Consider the following 25,076-nt stretch of genomic DNA (forward strand, 5'->3'; position numbering starts at 1 on the left):
ATGAATAAATAAAAAAATCTTAAAAAAATTTAAAATAAAGAGGAGTCAAACCAACATTTATCAGAAATGGATGCACATGGATATGTATGTAAGTTTGGGTTGGAGTATATTTAATAATCATGATTCACAATGACAAAGGCAGGACGACATAAAGCAATAACATCAACTCTCTATAATTAAGTATTTCTATACATCATACATTTTGAAAGAGAAGCTAAAAAATTTAGGCAAGAGGAGTTCCAACACAATAGCAGGGAAGGCGTTCATAGCTTTTGAAAATTGGATAGATAGGTAGATAGAGGCAACTTCACAGGCACCTACAAAACATTGTGGACTTCAAGAGAAAAGCTGTAGGAATGACAAGAAAAGGGAATGCAGATTCTAATAAGCGTATGTAAAAATTGTTGAACGTTTTTATCAAATCAATACAGGCAATTTAAAAGATTTTCCTTATAATATTAGAAAGGAAATGAAATTCCAATAGAATGTTGAGTAACAGGCAACATTTTGTTTGCTGCTGGTAGGAGTGCAAAGTAGAATACATACTCTGGATGCTTTTTCACCTACGATGTACTTTTTTTTTTTTTAAAGATTTTATTTATTTATCTGAGAGAGAGAATGGGAGACAGAGAGCATGAGAGAGGGAGGGTCAGAGGGAGAAGCAGACTCCCTGCTGAGCAGGGAGCCCGATGTGGGACTGGATCCCGGGACTCCAGGATCATGACCTGAGCCGAAGGCAGTCGCTTAACCAACTGAGCCACCCAGGTGCCCCCACCTACGATGTACTTTGATAAATGTCTTTAGTCATTTCTTTTCAATAAGTAATCTCGAACTTGTCCTAACTTTTAGCTAAAAAACTCCATTACAGCGTTTTAAAATAAATGTTTACTACTACTTGTCCATCACAGGTCTACGAGCTTTACAATATTAACTAATTTAATACCCAGAACAAATCTAAGATCTAGATTTTATTATCACCAATTCATTAAAAAGAGGTAAGGCCCAGAAAAGACATTTTCTCACACTTTACAGTTAATAGGCAGAAGAATCCCACAGGTCTGAATTAGACCTTGTTCTCCTACCGCCTAGGTGACTTAGGAGCTCCAGGCCCGGGAAACAGATGGAATGTGAATAATAAGACAGTATCTTAAACATGCTTTTGATCATGGGAGTGCTACATAAATATTAAATCTGTTTTTCATAAGAATATTTAGTAAACTAATATTTAAATAAACATTTTTAAAACTCCCTTACATTTGCTAAAATCACTTATATTTAACTGAATTTAACTAAGATTATGCATGATTTATGAGACCAATGTTTTTATTATATTTATTTTTTCATCTATTTTTGCAGTACTTTTTGTTTTAAAGACTTTATCTATTTATTTGACAGAGAAAGACACAGAAAGAGAAGGAACACAAGCAGGGGGAGTAGGAGAGGAAGAAGCAGGTTTCCCACAGAGCAGGGAGCCCGATGCGGGGCTCGATCCCAGGACTCTGGGATCATGACCTGAGCCGAAGGCAGACGCTTAATGACTGAGCCACCCAAGCGCCCCTGCACTACTTTCTAATGTGCAAATGCCATAGTTTGGGGGAAAAGCTTTTTTTTATAAAAGAAAGAATAAATTAATTGAATTTTTTCCTGGGTTGCACATTTATATCTTTCCTCTTTTTAAAAATGTTTCATAAGTCACAAGTTCATTGTGGAACTATAACTGACAGCTCTTTTTATAGACTAGCAAGTGTGGTAATGATTATTATAAATAAAATTTATCAGAAGTCTGAAATCTTCATTAATTTTGTCTATAATGTTGATTCATATCATTAAAAAATCTCAATTTGAACTACCTAACGATTTCTATTTTTTTACATTATTATTATTACACAAGCATATTTTTTAAATTTGAGTAGACACACAATATTACATTAGTTTCAGGTGTACAAGTTAGTGATTTGACAAGTGTATACATGATGCTTTGTTCACAAGTGTAGCTACCATCTGTCCCGTTACATTGCTCTCACAATACCACTGACTTTATTCCTTATTCTCTGCTCTTTATTCTCACCACTTACTTATTCCATAACTGGAGGTCTGTATCTCCCTCTCCTTTTCACCCATTTTGCCTAACCTCCCACCCACCTCCCTGGGCAACTCTAAGTTTGTTCTCTGTATTTATAGTTCTGATTCTACTTTTTTTTTTTTAAAGATTTTATTTATTTATTTGAGAGAGAGAGAATGAGAGAGAGCACATGAGAGTGGGGAGGGTCAGAGGGAGAAGCAGACTCCCTGCCGAGCAGGGAGCCCGATGCGGGACTCGATCCCGGGACTCCAGGACCATGACCTGAGCCGAAGGCAGTCGCTTAACCAACTGAGCCACCCAGGCGCCCCTGATTCTACTTTTTGTTTATAATTTTTTTAGATTCCTTTTATGAGAGGAATCATATGGTATCTGTCTTTCTCAGTTTGACTTATTTCACTTAGCGTAATACCCTCTAGGTCCATCCATGTTTTCTCAAATGGTACGGTCTCATCCTTTTTTTTATAGTTGTATAATATTCCATAAAATATATGCCTCTTCTTCCTTATCCATTTGTCTACTGATGGACACTTGGGTTGCTTCCACGTCTTGGCTATTGTAAATAATTTTGCAATAAACATAGGGGTGCATATATCTTTTTGAGTTAGTGTTTTCATTTTCCCTGGGTAAATGCCTAATAGTAGAATTATTGGATCATATGGTATTTCTATTTTTAACTTTTTGAGGAACATCCATACTGTTTTCCACTGTGGCTGCACCAATTTACATTTCCACTAACAGTGCAGGAGGGGTCCTTTTTCTTCACATCCACACCAATACCTGTTGTTTCTTATCTTCTTGATTTTAGCCATTCTAACAGGTATGAGGTGATATCTCATTGTGGCTTTGATTTGCATTTCCCTGTTGATTAACAATGTTGAGCTTTATTTATTTATTTTTTTTAAGAATCTGGTGATAAGTAAAATAATTGTGAGGGAAAAATTCTCCCAATTAACATACCATGAAGAGAAAGAAGGCATTTCAAAGTAAAACTGGAAAGTTATTTGAAGCATTTACGGAGCTTTGACCTAGACTGAATAATATGATGACTTTTACCTGCCAACATATTATGATATGCAAATAAATTCATGTTTTAAACTATATGAAAATGCATAAAATCACACTGAAAGTACTAAAATATTGTTTGTTCAGATTAGACCACAATTCTGATGAGAACAGAGAGGAAGATGGACCCACTGGCCCATTGATGACAATGGAGCCACTTCTTCCAGTTAAATCAATGAGTGAGGAAGACAGTGCAAATCATTGTCATGCTTAGCAGGATAACTTCATAGATGTTTTTAGTATTAAAATCACAGGATTAAAAATTTTGTTTATCAATGAAATTAAAACTGGAGGAAAGCACACTAATATATCAATCGTTTTGCTTGACTTTGTTTTTTGTATTTTCAATTTATACCGGAACTTAATATTTGAAAGTAAATAAGCTGGATTTTTTATACAATAAATTAAAAAATATAGAGGCATATTGAAGTCTAAGTGTTTTACTTTTACACATCTATATCCATCCACAAACTTCTCAGAAGAAATCATTGATTTCTAGTTTTATCCTGCGTATGATTTGAATTTAGATTGACAGCAGTGACAGCAAGAGTTAACATAACCACTTATGACTCTTTCTCCTGGTTCTCTCACTTGGAATGTCTGGTGCTCTATTTGATCTCATCATAGCTTGTGATTGCTTTCTAAAAAATGATCTCTTAATTCCCAGTTCCCTCATTCCTCTGTTTTTGCAATTTTCTCACTTTGTAAAGATCCTATCCAAACCACCAGAAAAGTTTATCAAAACCTCCATTTTCAAGTATTATATAGAAAAACTGGGAACCCTCTCCCAGTGCACATTGATGGATACTCCTCTTCAATATTTGAGCTAATAGTGACCTGTCTAAAGGGTTGGGTGATGCTGGGACTAACGAGGTATCCTGATGACAGAAAAATAATTTTAGTGTCACTATGATTTTCTATGATCTGAAGATTTTCTGCGCTAAACTCTTTTATTGTAAGTAATAAAGACAGATGATCCAAAGAATATTTTAATGTACTGGTTCTGTATCATTGTATTCACATTTCCGCAGAGACATTGTCTCATTACAAGAAAGCACTCATTTTTATATGCCTTGACTATAACTTCAAGTGCTTTGCTACAGAATAGCTGAATCACATAAGTTACAATGGTAGTTTTATCGCTTAAACAATTTTAGCATTTTTCAAAGTATCTAACTTAAAAAATTAAAGAATTTTATTTTTTTTAAGATTTTATTTATTTGAGAGAGAGAGAGAGAGAGCACAGCAGGGGGAGCAGCAGAGGGAGAGGGAGAAGCAGGCTCCCCGCTGAGCAGGGAGCTGGATGTGGTGCTCCATTCCAGCACTGAGAGATCATGACCTTAGCCAAAGGCAGATGCTAAACCAACTGAGCCACCCAGGCGTCCCAAAAATTTAAAGATATTTTAAATAACCCATCCTCTATCTATTACAAATTTTAGCAATGATGTTAATAATATTAGTAGCATCTACTAGTTATTAAATATTTACTAATTTTTAGTGTAGAGTCATCATATCATTCCAAATGAGAAAAACTATTATTCCTAGATTTAGGACAAAAAATTGTACTAAACAAAGTAATATTTAGAAACATTTAGACTAAGTGAGGTAGGAAACACGGACCTGATAACCTGCACTTTGAATCTGCCTTCAAATACTATGCCCTCACAATGCCCTCTGGATGCCTCGGCCAGCTTTTATACTTCCTCCAATTATAAGTGCAATTTGGAAGTTATAGAACAATTGATCAAAGACAGTGCATGACACACTCTTACTTGACTTTTCCTTTTTTTCTTTGTCTCAAGCTTTTCTTTAGGGCCATGTTGGATGCTTTACAGCTCTGACACTTTACTAGGGGGGCAGTTCATAATACTTTCCTGGGGACTGAGCATTTCTCCCAGAAACAATTCAGGCCACAGAGCAAGTCATGAAATGAGAACAAAAAATATTTCATATCCTGGGTCTTTTCCTTTCCTATACATCAATAGGTAGTTCTTTCCCATAGTTATGAAAGAGGTTACGTTAACTTAGTTTCAAAATGTTTTTTTTGTTTTGTTTTGTTTTGAAAGCAACTACTAATATTTCCCGGTTCTTGAGGGAATGATAGGAGATGTGCACTGTAATCTTTTCTCACTTTGAGAACAGCACTTTTTGGGAGGAGGGAGAGTATTTTTCACTGACACTCTTACAAATTATGATTGTTTCTTTTTATGTCAGTACTCAAAAGAAACCCTGGAAATGATAGCTTTACAGATTTAGAAAGTAATGAATAAAGCCTGCAAGAGAAGAATCCCATGGGTGATTTTACCTCACTTTACTGATGACATTTGACAGCAGTTTTGTTTAGCACAAGGTTCCCTTGGCAACTGTTTTATAGGAAAACTGAAAATGGTGAAAAAGCCCTGAAATATGCATTTTTGTTTTAATAGCATTGGTGGCTTTTGATTTTTTCTTTTTCTTTTTCTTTTTTTCCCCTCCTTTTTAAAGTGTATAACTATTTAAGGGGATTGGCCGTTAATCTAACATTCATTTGCTCAAAGCATATTTTTAAAGAATGAAGAGATTCAAAAGTGATTTGGCTTCCATAAATTTATTCTAATGTACATGATTCTTCTGTAGGATTTGAGATGCCATGATTAAAATGGTGAAATATCAGTTGGCCAGCCCTTACTTCCAATTCCATGTGTGATAGTATAGATTTCCTTTTTCATTGACTGGATGTGTGTTGTAAATAATACCTACAAAGTGCACACGTGTTAAGGAGGACCTGATCTCATCTCTGAACACTGCACCACTGTGATGAATTAGTTCTCATGTTAAAGAGCGAATGGTAAAAATGATTAACTGTTGTACCATAAAAGCTAAAGTCAAAGTTTTAAGGTTAGTATTAAGTCTATACTTAATGAGACTGTGGACCATAGCATAATGGAACATTTCCTAAGTATAGTCTGTTTAAATTACTTACTGGTTTTCTCTTCAGTCTGTAAGTACTGGGCTTCCTGATGCCCAAGGACAACACTTCTCATGACAGGTAGAGGACTCCTTGGGACTAGTATCTATTCCTGGACCTAACAGATCAGTTACATGCTTACTAAGATTCAGCTATATCTGTTCAAAACCTGATTATGTCATCTGACTTTGTTATTAAGTTGAATTAAATATTTTATAAGCTTATTAACTTTGAAGGCAAGAAGAGATCATTGTTTCCATGAAAAGTAAGTACAATATATTGGAAGAATCAGTTACTATGACTCTCTCAAAAAGATAGTTTTCAAATTAGATGCTAAAGGCACAACTTCGGTAAAATTTTTGGTGAAAATATAGAATGATAGGACCGCTGGGAGCTACCCCAGGGACCAGCGCTAGGATAGGAAAGCTGGAACCATAATTGATGAATTGCAACAGGCTTAGCTTGAACAATTCTGAGAGTTAAAAACTCCAGGGGAACCCGTCATCGGGACGCACCATAATATTTTGAGGTTTACCTCCAGGATCTTGACTAGATTCTCACAGTAAATAGAAGGGACCATTTTGAAATCCACCCGAGCACTCTGTTCTTAACAGTGCCTTAACACAGGGGAAACTAGTCAGCCAGCATCTAATCTGCTGGGTATTATCAGAGCCTAATGGACCTGGGGAAGAAAAATACCCAATTCCAGCCTACTCTAGCCATCCTGTCCTACTTGAGGGGGGGAGGAAAGACTGAGAAACACTTATGATGTTCATGGTCCAGACACACCCCTTCACTTGAAGAGTGAGACTTAATTCCAGGACTATAGAACACTTCCCCTCACTCTATAGTTCACCTTTATATCACCATAGGCCTATTTACATCAGTTCCTTGTATCCAATACATCATGTCCAGCTATCAGTAAAAATTACAAGGCAAGGGCGCCTGGGCGGCTCAGTTGTTAAGCATCTGCCTTTGGCTCAGGTCATGATCCCAGCGTCCTGGGATCGAACCCCGCATCAGGCTCCTTGCTCAGTGGGGAGCCTGCTTCTCCCTCTCCCACTCCCCCTGCTTGTGCTCTCTCTCTCTCTCTCTGTGAAAAACAAATAAATTAAAAAAAAACTTTTTTTTAAATTACAAGGCATACCAAAAGGCAAAAAGCAAAATTTGAAGAGACAGAGCAAGCAAAGAAACCAGATGTGGCAGGGATGTTGGAATTATCAGGTTGGGAATTTAAGACAACTATGATTAATATGCAAATGACTCTAATGGATACAATAGACAGCATGCAAGAACAGATGGGCAATGTGAGCGGAGAACTGGATATTCTAATCAATGACAAAGGAGTGCTAGAGATCAAAAACATTGTAACAGAAATGAAGAGCGTCTTTGAAGGGTTTATTAGTAGACTGGACTTTGCTGAGGAAAGAATCTCTGAGCCTGAGGATATCTCAGTAGAATCCTCAAAACTGGAGTGCAAAGAGAACAAAGACTAAATAAAACAGAACAGGAGATTCAAAGACTTTGGGGACAATGAACTGCGAAACATACACATATAGGAATACTAGAAGGAGAGAAAAGAGAAGAAAGAACAGAAGAAACATTTAAAGCAATAATGACAGAATTTCCCCAAATTACTGTCAGACTGCATACCACAGATCCAGGAAGCTCAGAGAATACCAAGTAGGATTAAAGCCAAAAAGAGGAAAGAAAGAAAGAAGAAAGAAAGAAAGAAAGAAAGAAAGAAAGAAAGAAAGAAAGAAAGAAAGAAAGAAAGAAAGAAAGAAAGAAAGAAAGAAAGAAAAAGAAACTACACTTAAGTATATAAATTTCAAATTACAGAAAATCAAATACAAAGAAAAAAATCCCATAGGAAACCAAAAGGGAAAAAATACCTTACTTATAAAGGGACAAAGATAAAAATTATATCCAAGTTTTTCTCAGAAACCAAGAAGCAAGATGAGAGTGGAGTGAAATACTTGAAATGTTCACAAATGTTGTTCAAAAAATTAGCCTAAATTTTGTACCCTGTAAAATTATCCTTCAGAATTTTAGGAGAAATGAAAGCTTTATCAGACAAACAAAAATTGATGGAATTTGTTACCTGCTTTGCAATAAATGTTTTAAAAGAGATTCTTTAGAGAGAAGGAAATTAATATAGGTAAGAAACTTGGATCTACATAACAGAAGACATTGAAGAAGGAATAAATGAAGACAAAAGAAGACTTATTTTTATTAATCTTAATTGATCTAACACATTACAACTTGTTAAAAATAATAACAATGACGCATTTGATTAAATGTTTATATATACATCATATATATAGCATGTACATATGTGTGTGTATATATATATAAACTTTAAATTGCTTTAAAAAATAAAGTCTTTGAAAATTACAGAGGATAAGTCATGCCAAGCTGGTTGCTCTTGGTTTCTGATTTATTTTAATTTTTAAACAACTTTATTGAGACATAATTAATATACAAAAGCTATATATTTAAGGTATATGATCTGATAAGTTTTGACATACATACACACACACACGCATGTGCCTGCAAAAGCATGAGCATAATCAAGCAAATGGAAACACTCATCATCCATAAATGTTCCCTCTGACCACTATCTCCCTCTTGTCTCTCTGCACTCTCCTTTCAAAAAGAAATCCATATCAAGAGATTATTTTTCACCTTAGTTATATTTGAATGGAATCATAGAGCACCGCCCCTTTTTGTCCTCCTTTGTTCATGAAACATGGTTTTTTTAGGAAGCCTCCATGTTGCGTGTGACAATAATTCAGGCATTTCCGTTCTAAGTACTATCTTGTGTTCTTGGTACCCCGCAGTCTGTATATTCACTGACTTGTGGGGACTATTTAGGTCGCTTCCAGGTTAGGTTATTCTAAATATAGTCACATTGAACCTTAATGCACACATCTTTGTGTGGCATGTGCTTTCATTATTCTTGGGTGCATAGGGGCGGAATGGTTGGATCATGGTAGGTTATGTTCAACTTCTTAAGAAATTGCCAAACTGTTTTCCAAAAGGTCATCACGTTTTACATTCACTAGCAGTGTATGAATTTCAGGTCCTCCATATCCTTACCAACATTTGGTAAGGTCTTTTTAATATTAGCTATTCTAATGCAGATTTATTGGCATCTCACTGTTGCTTTAATTTTCATTGCCTTAGTTATTAATGATGTTGAGATACATTTTCATGTGCTTATTGCCATCCTTATATATGTGATAAAATCTGTTCAAATTTCTTGCCTGTTTTTTCATTGGATTATTTACTTTCTTCTTATTGAATTATAGGCATTATAGATGCAAGTCTTTCATCATCTATATGGTCTGCAAATATTTCTTTCAGTCTCTGGCAGGTCTTTTCATTCTCTTAATAGTATCTTTTGAAGAGCACAAGTTTTGAGCTTTGATGAAGTCCAATTTACTCTATCTTTTCCATGAAGATTCAGGCTTTTGGTGTTTTACCTAAAATATAGTTGCCTAACCCAAGATCCTAGGTTTTCTTTTTAAAATACTGTTGGTTAATTTTTATATTTAGTATTATGATCCTCTTTGAGTTCATTTCTGTAAGTATGATATATGGAGCAAGGTTCATTTTCATGCATACAAAGATCCAGTTTTTCAGCAACATCTGTGGCTTGAAGAGCATGAAACTGCCTTTGTCTGTAAAGAGGCATACGGATGGACATATGGTGGTGGGCACAAAGTGAAATATCTTTGTATCACATAATAAAAGCCCAGTAGAAAGCATCCACCACGAGGGAGGTGGACAGAAATAACTGCCCAGCGGATGTCAGAGAGTCTCTGTCATCGTCCGTTCTTGGACTTTCATGAAGGCTTCATGGGCGCAAAAATCACCTTGGCAGTGTTGGGGCCGGTGTGTGGGCCCATCAACTTGTGCTCCCACTGACAAAGACTGCTGTAGCTACTGGCACTGATGATTGTCCATACTGCCAATAATTTAACCCAGTGCTGATCCCGTAATGTAACACCATTCCTCAGAGAAACCAAAACTGCCTCTAGGTTTGGACAAGTTGATAACACCAGGCCCCTTTCACCCAGCAGGGACAATTCCTCACTCTGACTTGGATTCGACACATATTCTAGATATGATCTTGCATTTCCTGCCTTCAGGGCCTTACCCAATATGGTTGTCTGAGGACTCACAACTGCCTTTGACCAAGGGATCCCCATTATAGCACCGTAGGGGTGTTGTTTCTTTCAGATAACACACCACCTAGAGATGGCATGTGTTAAGGCAGAAAAAGGATAACCTTTTAAAGCTGCAGCTGGGGGACAAATACCTGCAATGAAGGATGTCCCCATCAGGAGGTGGTAAATCCATGACCTTTATAAGGACCATTATCAATTGCTCTATGAGAGCAGTTGGCAATCAACGTGGCAAGCTTGCCAATTGCTCATTGGAGAGATGCTCATGTGACCTAGTGCACTAAGACTGTCCAAAGCTTTTTTCTGATCTTCATGGAAGTGTTCACTCCAATCTGTTTCTCAGAATCAGTCACCTGTGGATACACCAGCAGTATGATATTGCCCCAAATTATATACCCCTTCACCGAATGGGAGGACTCGAAGGGGGAGCAGGGACTGACAGCAAATCTTTTGTCCATTAACTACAGGACTAAATGTTCAGTCAGTTGTCTTATATTAGGAACAAACGGGTTTCGGTGCGTTTACTGCACCATTGATCATGATTTTATTTTCTACCACTGCTTGAAGACATTTGATAAAAATAACCTAGCAAGAATTATTTCTCCTATTGATTTTTAAATGTCCTTCGATTTTGGACAGGTTTTGACTATGGGCCAAGTGATGTCAATATTACTTAGATTCTCAGTTAGTAATGCTTTTGGAAATTAAGCTTTCACTACCGTGATGAACCAATGAAAACAGGTCTGCTCTCTTGCCTACACAGACAGACAGAGATATCAGTAGATAAAATTTATTTTAAAGCATCTTCCATATGGTTTCAGATTTGTATGTTAAAGATCTAAAGCACGTTAGATAGGTTGGACCCCTTCCCTTCAAACTCATAAAAGAAAGGAATAGCCTCCTTCAAACTAAAGCCGTCGATTTATTAACGCAACGTCAGAACGGCAGCAGAAACTGTCATTTTGTACTTAGGGGCATGAAAAGAGTTGCCAAAGATAAAAACAAAACTCTCAACTATAACATCCATAATTCAGACGTCAATTGATGTCTAAGAATTAATTACACCCAGTTAATTAGTGTCTTCACATGCATCGTGTTATCCTTTCCAGCTATTTCTCTGGCCGACAAGCCAGAAGCCCCATGGCTAGGACAGGCATGGGAAGCAGTGTTGTGCTGGTGTAGACCACGGTGCATTAATGCTGAAACCTACTTCAAAACCTTTCCAGGCCTAAGACCTGTCTACCCTGCTGTGTGGGTGGAACTCTGCGGGGTCAATCTAGTGTTGGCACAGGAGCTGATGCAGACCCCTCTCTCTGCTGTCCCTGGAACCCCATGGCCATCCCCGCAGAGATGGGCAGTCTTTCCATTTTTGAAAGAAAAATAATCAGACTCTTCGAAATATCATGTCAATCTTCCCACCTGCTTGTTTCATTTTCCAGAGAATAAAATTCTGCATTAATTAGCAACAGAGAATACCAGAGAACCATGTTCTTATCAGGAACACATTCGATGTTAACTCTAAAGATTCCATTTTTTTTTTAAGATTTTATTTATTTATTTGACAGAGAGAGAGAACACAGGCAGGGGGAGCAGTAGAAGAAGAGGGGGAAGCAGGCTCCCCGCTGAGCGGGGAGCCCGATGCGGGGATCAATCCCAGGACCCTGGGATCATGACCCGAGCAGAAGGCAGACATTTAACAGACTGAGCCACCCAGGCGCCCCAGAATTCCATTTGATAATAAAATGCTCAAATTAGAATAATGCCTTTATTTTTGTATTGCACAGTCCCAAAAGTCCTAAGTTATGGAGAATTGCATAATAAAAATAGTCTGCAAGTAAATAATGTTTTCTTTCACAGTGCCTACTCCTCAAAATAAATGAGGATTTCATTGCAAGAAATAGTGGACCGGAAAAATAGTATATATTCCCTTCCAGAGCAAAGCATGGGTCCCATGCTTCACGACTCTCCCATATTTAGTCAACTTGGGTGTTTTGGACAATAGCTAATGGAGGATTATTGCCAATTAGTTCACTCTCCCCCCCAAATGATGAGTAACTCAAACTAGTTTTGACAAAACATCGAAGCTTTTAACCAAAACTTCATAATGACCTGCATTGCTGTGTTCTTATAAACTGCAACTATAATTTTAAGGAATTTAGTATTTACATTTAAAATAATTATCCAGAAAGATAAATAAATAAATAAAATAATTACCCCAAAAGTGATAGGATATTAAAAAGCACAATTGAACTTCGTAATATACACAAAAAAGTACAATACCCTTTGGCTCCAGATGGCAGTTACTTTTCAGGCTTTCTCCCGTTGATACAGAATAAGGATGAAATAATGGTTTTAATTTGCATTCTTTTGCTGCTGGCATCTTGAGCTCCAAACATGATATTAGTTAGTCACTGCCTTCAGTATTTCATAATAAATTATTAGTGCATATGCACATTAGATCAAATGTTAGCATTTTTCCAGGAGAAGAATGTAAAGGTTAGGAGTGTGCCTATCGTTGGGAGTCCAGAAGGACTGTTATGCAAATCATGTGACCCGCAATATTAAGCTGATGCATATACAACATTAGCACTTTTCCTTGCTCTTCTCACCTGATTATTAATATGAAAAAGCATCAAAATTAGCATTTTATTGCCACCAACAGGCTAAGCAAGCTAAAATTATGCATCACCAGCCACAGTTTTAAGTAGCTGGATTCTTTTTTAAACTAATTTAAAACAAAAGACTTATGACTATAATTAGACTTTTATATTCAAAAACTATATTCGACTCCTCATCTTTTTCCCTTATTAGCTGTTTGGAGAGAGCATGTTAGCCTTTTAAAATCTGTTTCTTTGTCTGTGAAACAATGGGAATAATAACTGACTTTCCCCTTCATTAAATGCACGTTTAACATTTCCAATGGGCTAGACGCTGTTAGTCACCCAATATCACGGAACAACAGAAGATACTTCGCCTTTACCCAGAAGGCTTAAAATCCTAGAATTTTGTTAAGTAACATATTACGTAAGGCTTGTGACGTTGCTGGTTGATATTACATACACTTATGCTGAGCCATTCAGTGAACAGCGCTCCTTAGAGTAACTACGATATGTTAGTAATACATCAATAAACAAAACAAAGACTATTGCCCTTGTGGCTCTTACATTCCAGCACAGAAAGGATAATCAATAATCAATAACAATAATCTATACAAAATTATGTGTTGTGCTGGAATAGGATGAAAGCTGTGTGAAAAGCTAAAGTAGATAAGGGACAGAAGAACTGGGCTTGCAAAGGTCATGGCAGTGACAGTGTTAAATAGAACAGTCAGGGATGCTGTCTTCCAGAAGGCAATGTTGGAACAAAATACTAAAACGAGTTAGGGAGTTACTCTCAGGATGGCTGGGAGGAGGTTGCTGCAGAAGGGAGGCATCTGGGAAAAAGCTCTCAGGCAAGATTCTTCCCAGGGCACCTTGGAACCACATTATTCTACAGGGTCTAGTAGCTCACCGCCAAGTGCTCTGCTTCTCCCTGTGTGGAAACGGGGATCTACAGCCAGAGTAAGAAGATCCGCCTCTCCGTTCAGACCTCTGCCTTTAGTACTGAGAATAGATTACAGAGGGGCACAGGAGGAGCAGGGGGATCTGTGAATCATTTTAATAATCCAGATATTGCTTATTTATACTCCTCTTACTTCCTAGATGAATTTGAGAAAGTTAGAATATTATCCTTACAGCTCAGTCTCTAAAGAGGAGGTTGAAGTGATTTTTTTCCTTAAAAAATGAAGTTCTAAATATGTGTTAATTAAAAAAAAAACCTAATTAAGTGGTAATATGAAATTATTTGTGGAAAGAGGGGAAGATCATAAAAAGAGAAAGTGTTCTAGATGAATGAGAAATTATGTTAAATATGCATTTTATATAGAATGTCAATAAATAAAAACTTACCAGTGTGCTTTAGGCATTGACTTAGATAAAAGTTTCCAGGATACTTTTCAATAGCTTTTTTTTAAAAAAGTAATCTAAAATAAAATATGTTGAATAAATTAAAATGCAGGTATATAGATTCAGTAAAGTTTATCCCAAACTTATTTTCTAAACATTTTGAGAATCAATTAGATTCAAACACCACGTGCCCAGAACTGAATCACATGATCAAAATGGTTCCCAGCTTCAAGGCCAACTCTAACGTTCGTAAGACAAACTACATAATTCTTATTTATTTGAAAGCTTAGATTTTCAATTTCTGTACTGCCTCTAAAAGAGGTCCTGCATTCCAAGTGATTTTAAACACAGGAAATCAGGTTTTAATTTTGGTAAGTATAAATATTTTGTAAATAAAAGGGAAGATACTAATTTCACTTCAGGCTGTTTTTCTGAGCACAGTGAGTGAACTCTTTTGTTTTAAAGCCTGACGCACTTTTCAGTCTTGGAACAAACAGAATATTGGGATAGTGACAATAAGGCATTTTCCTGCATTCTCTCCCAGGTTCCTAACATCCCGATAATTCTTCATTACGGAAGCAAATCTATGCCGACTTCTGTGTTTTTTTGGTAACCTTAAAAGCATGAGTAAAGACAACTATGACATTTGAAAAGGGCTCAGTTTTAGTAAAAGAATTGGTTGACAGTTACTTGTGAATTTGTTAGCTTGCAACTAGTTAAAAAGTGCATGACAATCAAAATGAAGAAATCATACAGCAACCTGCTTCCAGAGATGAGGTGCTCTATTCCTGCAGGATGGGAATTGGTCTCAGAGCTTCTAACATAGCACTTCTGAAGTGGAAAGCCTTTCCTGCATTTACTGCATTTACTTGGTAAGTAAATGGCTCTGCCCCTTCTTTTCTCTTAACTTATGTGAAATGATGCCTCTTTTTCATACTAATGTCTATTATATTCTTTCCCTTGTTCACACATCCTTCTTAATAGTTTCCCCTCCCTATGACTCTGCTTTTCCATTTAACTTAGTGCAGGACAAAAGAGGAGAGAGAAAGGGACAACTGAGAGGGGGAAGAGCTGATTGATAAACCCAGTGTAAAACTTAAATGTCATATTTTACATTCTGTCATGTCTTGACTAGTACAGTTTTACTGTCCAGACCTATGGAAATCATAAGTTGATCTCAGTGCACTTTGAGTGATCAGGAGGAAATGAGGTTTGGTGTCTATGGTGGGTATACATGAGGGTTGTGGTATTTGGGCATTGCTGTGTTTGAGATAGGTCAGCAATCACCTGGAGGTTTCAATGTGCTCTCCTAATCGGACAGTCTTGTTTCCAGACTTACCTGTAAGTTCAAGCTATGTCACTCTATCAAAGACACAGGATTTCCACTAAGTGGTTGGAAAGCTGCAGCGCATTGATTAGGAAGTGTCAAGAGACTTCCCAAACTCAGGGATTCTGTAGTATTGCAGGTTCCTACTCTAAGTCCACTTTGTTTCTGAGGGCTACCAGGTCAGCGTCTTTAACAGGGTCCAATTAAGAGAAGCCTAAGGAGACCCTGAGGAAAACAGAACAGTGACCTAAGTAGAAGAAAGTCACTCTTAGCAAGTTTCAAACGTGATCATCATTTAAGTTTGGAAAGAGTTTTCACCAATTAACTCTCAGTAAAGTCTATTTAATAAAGTACTAGGGAAATTAATAAACATCAGTCTAGAGGGAATAGATTAATATATCTAATCATTCTGTAAAACACAATAAAATTATTACTGTTTAACATATTCTGTATTGACAGTGACTTTTGACAAAGAAAAAAATCTGACAAATACTTCAGTTTCTTCAAATCTGTCAAGATAGATCCTGTGACTTTTCAATCATTTTAAATTAGAATAAAAGCATTAGAAATATCTATTATGGAATGTAATACTCTGATAGCATAGTTTCCTTAGATATTGTCTCCTTGCCTTTTCACTGTAGTGAAAAAAAGATGCATATATAATATTCTAGATGTTTCATAAAATATATTTGTTTTTCTTCATATAATTACTAAGAGGTATTTGAAGGCTTATGATAGCAAAAATATGTGGAATAGTATTAAAATAAACTATTTATCAAAAAGAGAAAAAAAATCAAGTTTTATTATTTAACTTTACATTTCAATGAAGATGTTGAGGAAATATAGATGTCAAAATATTTGACCAAAATTTGTGCAATATAATTTTAAAATATAAGGAAATCTGTTGCATATGTTTCCTAGGATTTTTTTAAAATATTTTATTTACTTATTTATTTATTTGAGAGAGACAGAGAGAGCACGCACGAGTATAGGGAGGAGCAGAGTGAGAGAGACAAGCAGACCCCATGCTGAGTACGGAGCCCGATGCAGGGCTCAATCCCACGACCCTGAGATCATGACCTGAGCTGAAATCAAGAGTCGGATGCTAAACTGACTGAGCCACTAGGCGCTCCTAAGTTTCCTAGGTTTTTATAGCTGGCTCACAGTTATTTACATTTTTAGATAATAGGCTGCAAACTAAGGTACATCTTATGTTTACATGAAACGTAGCATCCACTTTTTAAAATCAGCTTTATTGAGATATAATTAGTATGCCATATAATGTCATCTAATCAATATGCCATGAATTACATGGTATAGTAATTATAAAATTAATCAAAATTCATTGTTTTAGTACATTCATGAAATTGTGTACCTGTTATCACTATTATTTCAGAGTATGTCTGTCATTCCCCAAAAGAAACCCCATACAGGGTGCCTGGGTGGCTCAGTTGGTTAAGCGACTGCCTTCGGCTCAGATCATGATCCTGGAGTCCGGGGATCGAGTCCCGCATCGGGCTCCCTGCTCTGCAGGGAGTCTGCTTCTCCCTCTGACCCCCCTCCCCCTCATGTGCTCTCTCTCTCATTCTCTCTGTCTCAAATAAATAAATAAAATCTTTAAAAAAATAAATAAATAAATAAAAAAGAAACCCCATACATATTAGCTGCTGGTGCTCACTCCCCTGAACCCCAAACTCCAGCAACCCTGATATGATTTCTGTGTCTATGAATTTACAGTCCTGAACATTTCAAATAGAGGCTCAAAAGAACCCTCCTTCCATGGGTTGCCTTTTCACTGTAGTGTCTGAAGAAAAAAACTTCAAATGTCTTGGTACTTCCTTAGATCAGTTGACACCTAGCAGGTGTTCAATAAACAATGGATAATATCAGTGCAAATCATAAATAGAAACAAAGTAAAACAACACCAGTTTAAAAATTACATTTGCTATGTTTAAATATGCATATATCTAGATTCTATATTCATGAATATCTTTGAAATATGGCTGGATTTTCTTTTGCACTGATATCAATTTTTTTTAAAAAAACAGGAGAACAGAAAGGGTAAGCTAGTTTGCAGAAATTTTAAATTTGCTGTATCCAGCAAGGCCACATGTTTCTCTTTTTTTTAAAGGAAAAATTTAAGCCTTGGGAATGTCTGTCCATTCCCTTATTGTGTGAACACAAGACCTGTGTACTCTTTAAATAGGTCATTTTCTGAAATTTCATAAAAGTGTGTGTGTGTGTGTGTGTGTGTGTGTGTGAAGTGCTTGCATTACTGTAATTTTACAAAGGTTTCAGAGAAGCACCTGACACAGTTCAGAATATTTCTAATGATTTACTTCTCTGGGAAGGCATCATGATTTACTACCCCTGTCAGCTGGAGAGAGCTTCTCGGTGCCCACCAACACAATGTGATTTGATATCGTGCCCAGAAATGCCATCACAAGCAAATGTCTCTCTTCAAGCACAAGAACATTATTGTGTAAGTTCCCCACAGAGCTATTTTCTAAATTGTCTGAGAAAGTATAGTGGAGCTTACTGAAAAGAAGAATAAATGTTTCTCTTACCCTTATGGTTGGCAAGAAGAAAGAAGCTGATTGTCAGAAGGTGGGTACCGGAGAGTAAACGGGAAATCGCCTCCATTTATAACCTGTCTTTTTCTAGATGCCCCAGCAGGATTTACTTTGCACATTTGCCTTTCCAGATTTTCGAAGTACCTCATTTCTATGTTATCAACATACATGAAGTTTTTGTTAGAGGAGGAATTATTATTTCTTTAAAGACTAAATGCATACCTTTGCATGTGGAAAGCTTGAGACCTTACATAAAGCAAGATCTTGGGTATTGTAGATCACTGTCAATTAAAGAGTGCCTTTAATACTGAAGTCTCAGGCTTTCTAAATGGGCTCTAAAGTATTTATATACAGATATGGATTCTATTATATACAGGAACATATGAGATGAGGAAGGATTTAATGCAGATTTCTGTGCCATTACCAATGGCTCTGCTTTGCATTCGTCAAATTGTGTATCATGTACTGTAACTTCTGTTTTGGGAAGAGATTTGTAAATTGTTGGATGGAGAAGAGTCAAATGTTAATGTATCTGAATTGAAAGTTGAGCCCTGGTTGTGTCAAAGAATGTCTTTGTTTTTAGACAATAAAAACTAAGGCATTACTTAATAGTGGTAAGAGATAGCACGTCTGCAAGTCACCTGTGAGTTCTAAGACAGTTTTGTGTACTATTTCTGCAGGTTTTCTGAAAACTTAAAATCCTTTGAAATAAAAAGTCAAAAAAAGAAAAAAATGATATTTCTGATTGGGAGATTGTTGACATAGGGAAGGAGCAACCCTAGCTGGATCTCTGTGTGCTAATTTTGTAGTTTTTTTTTTTCTTCTTCAATAGTAATTATATGGAGTAGTTTTCATTTAGACAGCAATATCAGATCCCTGTAGAGTTCAGTTAGCACCTGTAATTTCCTAATGTTGCTAATTAAGAATATCTGTAACTAAAAGGCCTAGATTTCAGTATTTATCGACTAATACAACCTACAGGATATCCAGAGTAGAATTTTTGTTTCATTAGGAATCCCAAAACGGTGGGGTGAACAGCAGGGAGCATAAACAAATTTTCAATATGTCTTATTTGCATCGAACCTGTAAAGGCTTTCCTAGGAATGATTTTCTACATGAGAGTATCCTTACTGTAGAAATCTGAATTCAAGGTACCTGGAGGCTCGCCCATCTCAGTCATTTTACTGACAGCATCATGAGTGTGAAATTTGTATTATCAATTTCCCATATCTGTAGTATTCTCTAACAGGATGGTTCCTTCCTTAATGTAACTCTCTCTTCTCCTGTTTTCTTAAACAATTAGTAGAAATTATTTGGCACTTCTATGTTCTTCCCAGCAAATCCATGAAATCACAGGGTTCACTTTCTATTCTCCACATTATGTAGGACACAGTTCTGCTATTTGTTCAGCCAAATGCATAACGAGGTTGCCTGTATCTACAGCTTTAAAGAACAGGGCTTGCAAACAGTCTCCTAGGAGCACTGAGCCTTCTGCCTGTTCCCCAGTCCAAAAGCCAGAGCCCCATGCCTTACTGCAGCACCCAAATCCAGAGACCAAAATCTAGTTCAGTTATCTATCATTGCAACGCAACTATGTTGGATATCAGTGTCTTACAATTAAGATATTCCATTCTATATCACAAATATATAGGCCAAAAACAGGGCAGGACTGAGAGAGCAATTCTTCTGCCCTGTGTATTGTCTCTATCAGGTCGTTTGATAGTATGCAGCTGGTGGACAGATTGCAGGCTCCAAGATGGCGTCAGTCACAAGCCTAATTAATACCTGGCTGGAAATGCAGGTGCCTGGGCTCAGCTGGGCCACACTCCCTTTCCACATATCTGGTGGCTAAAGTTGCTGGACACCTTACACGGCAGCTCAGGGATCTGAGTGTTTTCAGGGAGAGAGAAGAATCTACTAGTGTCTTAGTAAAAGAGCCCAGGAAGCAAAGTAGTGCTTCCATCAACTGCATTGCATTGATCAAACCAGCATAGTTTGCCCAAATCCTAGGGTCACCTCACCATCAGATGAAGGTCAAAGAATCTTTGGCCATCTTTAATCTTCCAAAAGAGATCAGAGGTTTTATAGTTATGCTTTAATATAAATGATGCTGTATTTACAGACTATTTTCAATCATGACTAACAAACTAATAAGGAATGGACAAATGTAATTTTTTTTTTATAATTAACCACACTAGCAACATAAATATTGCATCTAGATAATATAAACAACTCCTACAATTCCTCAGAAACAACTCTTCAGAAGTGACCAAAGGACCAGAACAGTGCCATCACAAATAAAGATAGGTGAATGACCAATAATCACATTAAAAGAAGGCTCAACATCATCTTCAGAGAATTAGGGATTGAAATAACAAGGAGAAACCACTTCACAACACCCAGAATTGCTAGAACTAAAAAATCTGACTACATCTAAAACTCATGTAACTTTGTGTCAACTATACTTTAAAAAAAAGAAAAACTGACATCAAATGTTGATGAGGATGTGGAGCTACTTAAATTCCTGAATTATTAGTGGAAGTATAAAAATCATGCAACTTCTTTTGGAAACTGTTTGCCATTTTGTGATTAAAAGAAACCCATGTCTACTTTATGATCCAGCAGTCTGACAACTACATAAGAGCGATGAGTACTTAATGTCCCCCAAAACTTGTACATACTTATCCAGCTTCATAGCATACTTGCACAAGCCTTTGTTTTATAGTTGCTATGTATATATTTGGTATACCCCTCAATTTGAGAAAGGAAAATTTGGAGATACTCGTATGTGTAAATACCATTCAACATGAACACAGATTGAACTAACAGTGATGAATTGTAATAAAATTGAGTGAAAAATCTAGCTATGAAAGAAAACATACTGCATTATACAGTTTGTAGGAAAAAAACACAAATAGATAAAACTTATAGTAATAGAAATAAAAATACTGTTTGCTTCTAAAGAAGGGAGGGTTGACTGGAAGAAGGCAAAAGGGAGTTTTTGATCATCTTGCACTGATTGTTTCTCCTACTTGGGATGCTCTTGTCCCAGAATTCTGTATGACTAATTTCTTCAGTTCCTTCAAATTGTTCACTTCCATTATCTCCTAATTTGTGTCTGGCTTATTTCACTTATCATAATGTCCTCCAGGCTCATCTCTGTTGTAACAAATGGTGGGATTTCTTTTTTTTAATGGTTGAATAATATCTCATTGCATATATATGCCACAATTTCTTTATCCATTCCTCCATCAATGAACACTTGGTTTGTTTCCAAATCTTGGGTGCTGCATTGCACCTGGGAGAGCAAATATCTCAAGATCCTGATTTCATTTCCTCCGGATATATACCCAGAGGTGGGATCATTGGATCATACCGTGGTTCTTTTTTTTTTTTTTAAAGATCTTATTTATTTATTTTTTTTAGAGAGCAAGCGAGAGAGAAACAGCATGAGACGGGAGAGGGTCAGAGGGAGAAGCAGGCTCCCCGCTGAGCTGGGAGGCCGATGTGGGACTCGATCTCAGGACCCTGGGATCATGACCTGAGCCGAAGGCAGACGCTTAACCATCTGAGCCACCCAGGTGCCCGGATCATACAGTAGTTCTATATTTTCAGGAAACTTCACACTGTTGTGCGTAATGGCTGTGTACCAGTTTACATTCCCATCAACAGGGCACAGGGATTCCCTTTGCTCCACTTCTTCACCAACACTTGTTATCTGTTGTCTTTTTGATGATAACCATCCTGACAGGTGTGAGGTAAAGTCTCATCATGGTTCTGATTTGCACTTTCTTGTTTATTCTTTCTTGATCTAGGCTCTGATGGCTTCATCCTAGTATTCTTACGGCTTCAGATGTCTCATGCCTCAAAATTTTCCACATATCCCTGTCTTTGAACTCCGGCACCTTCCCCCTAGTGGTCACTGACTACTTCCACATGTAACTATTTCAATTGGTTCTCAAAATATTTCTGAACTATATGCAAGGGATGATATTATGTCAGTTGTGGGGAAAATAAAACCCCAAACACCTAAAATAATAGAATCTTCAATTAGAAAGTGCTAATGCCTGAGAATGAAACCTACCTATTCATTCACAATGCAGTGTCCAAAGAACTACCAAAAAGAGACTCTTTGCTTTGTTTCAATTAATTTATTGCTAATGTATTTTGACACATATTACCTTAGTTGATTTTAAGTTAAAAATGAGAAATTCACTTGCTGTTGTAACAAGGTTAAATAGTTTCTTTTCCCCAAAATTTATTTTCTTTCACTCTGTTCAGACACAGAGACCTTCCACCACACACACGCGCACACACGCACACACACATTCCATTTTGTATTTGTTTGGGGAGAAGTTCTGCTAGTTTTATAGAAGTCTTGCCAATAGATTCAAACTGATTTAGAAGAGATTTACTTTAAAACCAATAGGCAGTATCTATATTACAATATCTGTGGTTTTTAAATTTTTTTTATTTTTTGTTTTTTTGCATTCCTATCCCTCTGAGTTTGTGCTCATCAATCACACTGGGAAGCTGACTTATATTCTCCACACTTCACCACTAACTAAATTAGAGAGCTGAAAAACTTACTCAAAGTTTAAAATGTGATAAACGTAATCAAATTGCTCTAGTCAAATTCTAACAGTGGTGAATAGATGACACTAATTACCTTTTCTTATTATGCTACAAATGTGGTTTACTCCATATTTATTCATGAAGAAATATCATGCATCCCACTAAGGGGACTGCAGCAAGATGTAATATTGGCTTATTTGTTTCCTTAGTCTTACTTCTTTTTTTTACCAGCATCTGAGAGCTGTAATTTTAAGCTGCAATATATTTATATGCAGCACTTTTTTTTTCCCACTTTGGAAGGTAATTGTTACTTCCTGCAAAGATTCACAATTCTACATAAACAAATGCTTTTAAAACCCAAGTAAAATGATGGAATTTTATGTGATGAAGCTTATTTTTGTTTTGGAGGGAGTGAGATTGTTTAAAATCAGTTAGCTTGGAAAACAAGTGGGGCGTGTGCAAGGAAGATGCATTAAGATGAGATAAACCATGCCATTCTTTCCAGAAAAAATTCAAATATACTACTTTTCAAATATGTACATTTTTACATGGGGAACTTTTCCTGTAATTCACCTTGAAAATAGTTTACAGGAAATAACTGGTCGAACTCGCTTACCTGTTGTTCGGCTTAAATAATTCGCAGGCGTATTTCCAGTGGTCAATATAGAGACAGTCGCGCAGACTCGTCACTGAACAATTACACACTCATTTTCCACATCAAGTGGCGTACAAAGGAAATTTAGGCAGACATTTGATTTTGTCAGACAGCCAACCTCTGCTCTGTCTTTTTGCTTGCAAGGTGAAAACACCTGAGTATTTCCCTGTGAGTCTCATATACTTACTTTAGGATATTAAAACAATAAACAGAATAACAGATATATAATAGAGCATTGATTAATTTTAGAATCTTGGAACCTTGGAATTTCGAACATGTCAATAAGAAGTTCATCTGAAGTTCAGTGAAGAAGATTTAAACACATGGAAGTTGAATTGATGAGAGTGGTTTCTGACTCCCCCAGAAACAATTCATATGGGGATACAAGATAAGGACCAAAAAAAATAAAGCTTAGAAAATAATGCAGGACAGGGGAAGCTGGTACACAGGATACTCAGGCAATCTGTTTTTGTGCCTGATATTCCAGCTTATTAACAGTACATCCTTTCAGGGACGCCCCCTGGGTGGCTCAGTCGGGTAAGCATCTGCCTTTGGCTCAGGTCATGATCTCAGGGTCCTTGGATTGAGCCCCGCATCAGGCTCCCCCCTCAATGGGGAGCCTGCTTCTCCCTCTCTCTCTCTGCAGCTCCCCTGCTTGTGCTCTTTATCTCTCTCTTTGTCAAATAAATAAATAAAATCTTTAAAAAAAACCCAGTACTTCCTCTAAGTTTTAAAAGTGACAAATAATGCAATTACAAAATGGGTAGAGGATCTGAATAAACATTTCTCCAAAGAAGACATACAGATGACCAACAGACACATGAAAAGATGTTCAACATCACCCATCATCAGAGAAATGCAAATCAAAACCACATTGAGATACCACCTCACACTTGTCAAAATGGCTAACATCAAAAAGACAAAAAATGACAAGTGTTGGCGAGGATGTGGAGAAATAGGAACACTCGTGGACTGTTGGTGGGAATGCAAACTGGTGCAGCCACTGTGGAAAACAGTACAGAAGTTCCTTCAAAAATTAAAGTAGAAATATCATATGATCCAGTAATTCCACAACTGACTTTTTACCCAAGGAAAACAAAAACGTTAATTCAAAAAAATATATGCTCCCCTATGTGTATAGCAGCATTATTTACAACATCCAAGATATGGAAGCAGCCCAAGTGTCCGCTGATAGATGACTGGATAAAAAAGATATGGTATAAATTCAATGGAAAGCTATTCAGCTGTAAAAAAAAAAAAGAATGCTATCTTGCCATTTGCAACATCATGGGTGGACCTAGAGTGTATTATGCTAAGTGAAATAAGTCAGGCAGAGAAAGACAAATACCATATGATTTCACATATATGTGGAATCTGAGAAACAAAACAAATAAACAAAGAAATGAACAAACATAAAACAGACTTAAATACAGAGAACAACCTGAGGTTGCCGGAGAAGAGGTATATGGGGGGATGGGTGAAATAGATAAAGGGGATCGAGAGATATAAACTTTCAGTTATAAAATAAATGAGTCATAAGATGAAAAGTACAGCTTTGGGATTATAGTCAATGATATTCTAATAATGCTGTTTGGTGAGAGAGGGTAACTACACTTACCGTGGTGAGCACTGAGTAATGTATAGAGCTGTTGAATCAATATGTTGTACACCTAAAACTAGTACAACATTGTACATTAGTTATACTCCAATTTAAAAA

At 36.7% G+C, this 25,076-nt stretch overlaps 1 pseudogene; it reads left to right on the plus strand.

The window, feature by feature from the left end:
- LOC102725738 (steroid hormone receptor ERR1-like) overlaps positions 1-3,359 on the plus strand; it is a 7,787-nt pseudogene extending 4,428 nt beyond the window's left edge.
- The last annotated feature ends 21,717 nt before the right edge of the window (positions 3,360-25,076 follow it).

Source organism: Leptonychotes weddellii, chromosome 13 (genome assembly GCF_054177405.1).
Source record: "Leptonychotes weddellii isolate Sample4059 chromosome 13, ASM5417740v2, whole genome shotgun sequence".
In the NCBI taxonomy this organism is placed as follows: domain Eukaryota; kingdom Metazoa; phylum Chordata; class Mammalia; order Carnivora; family Phocidae; genus Leptonychotes; species Leptonychotes weddellii.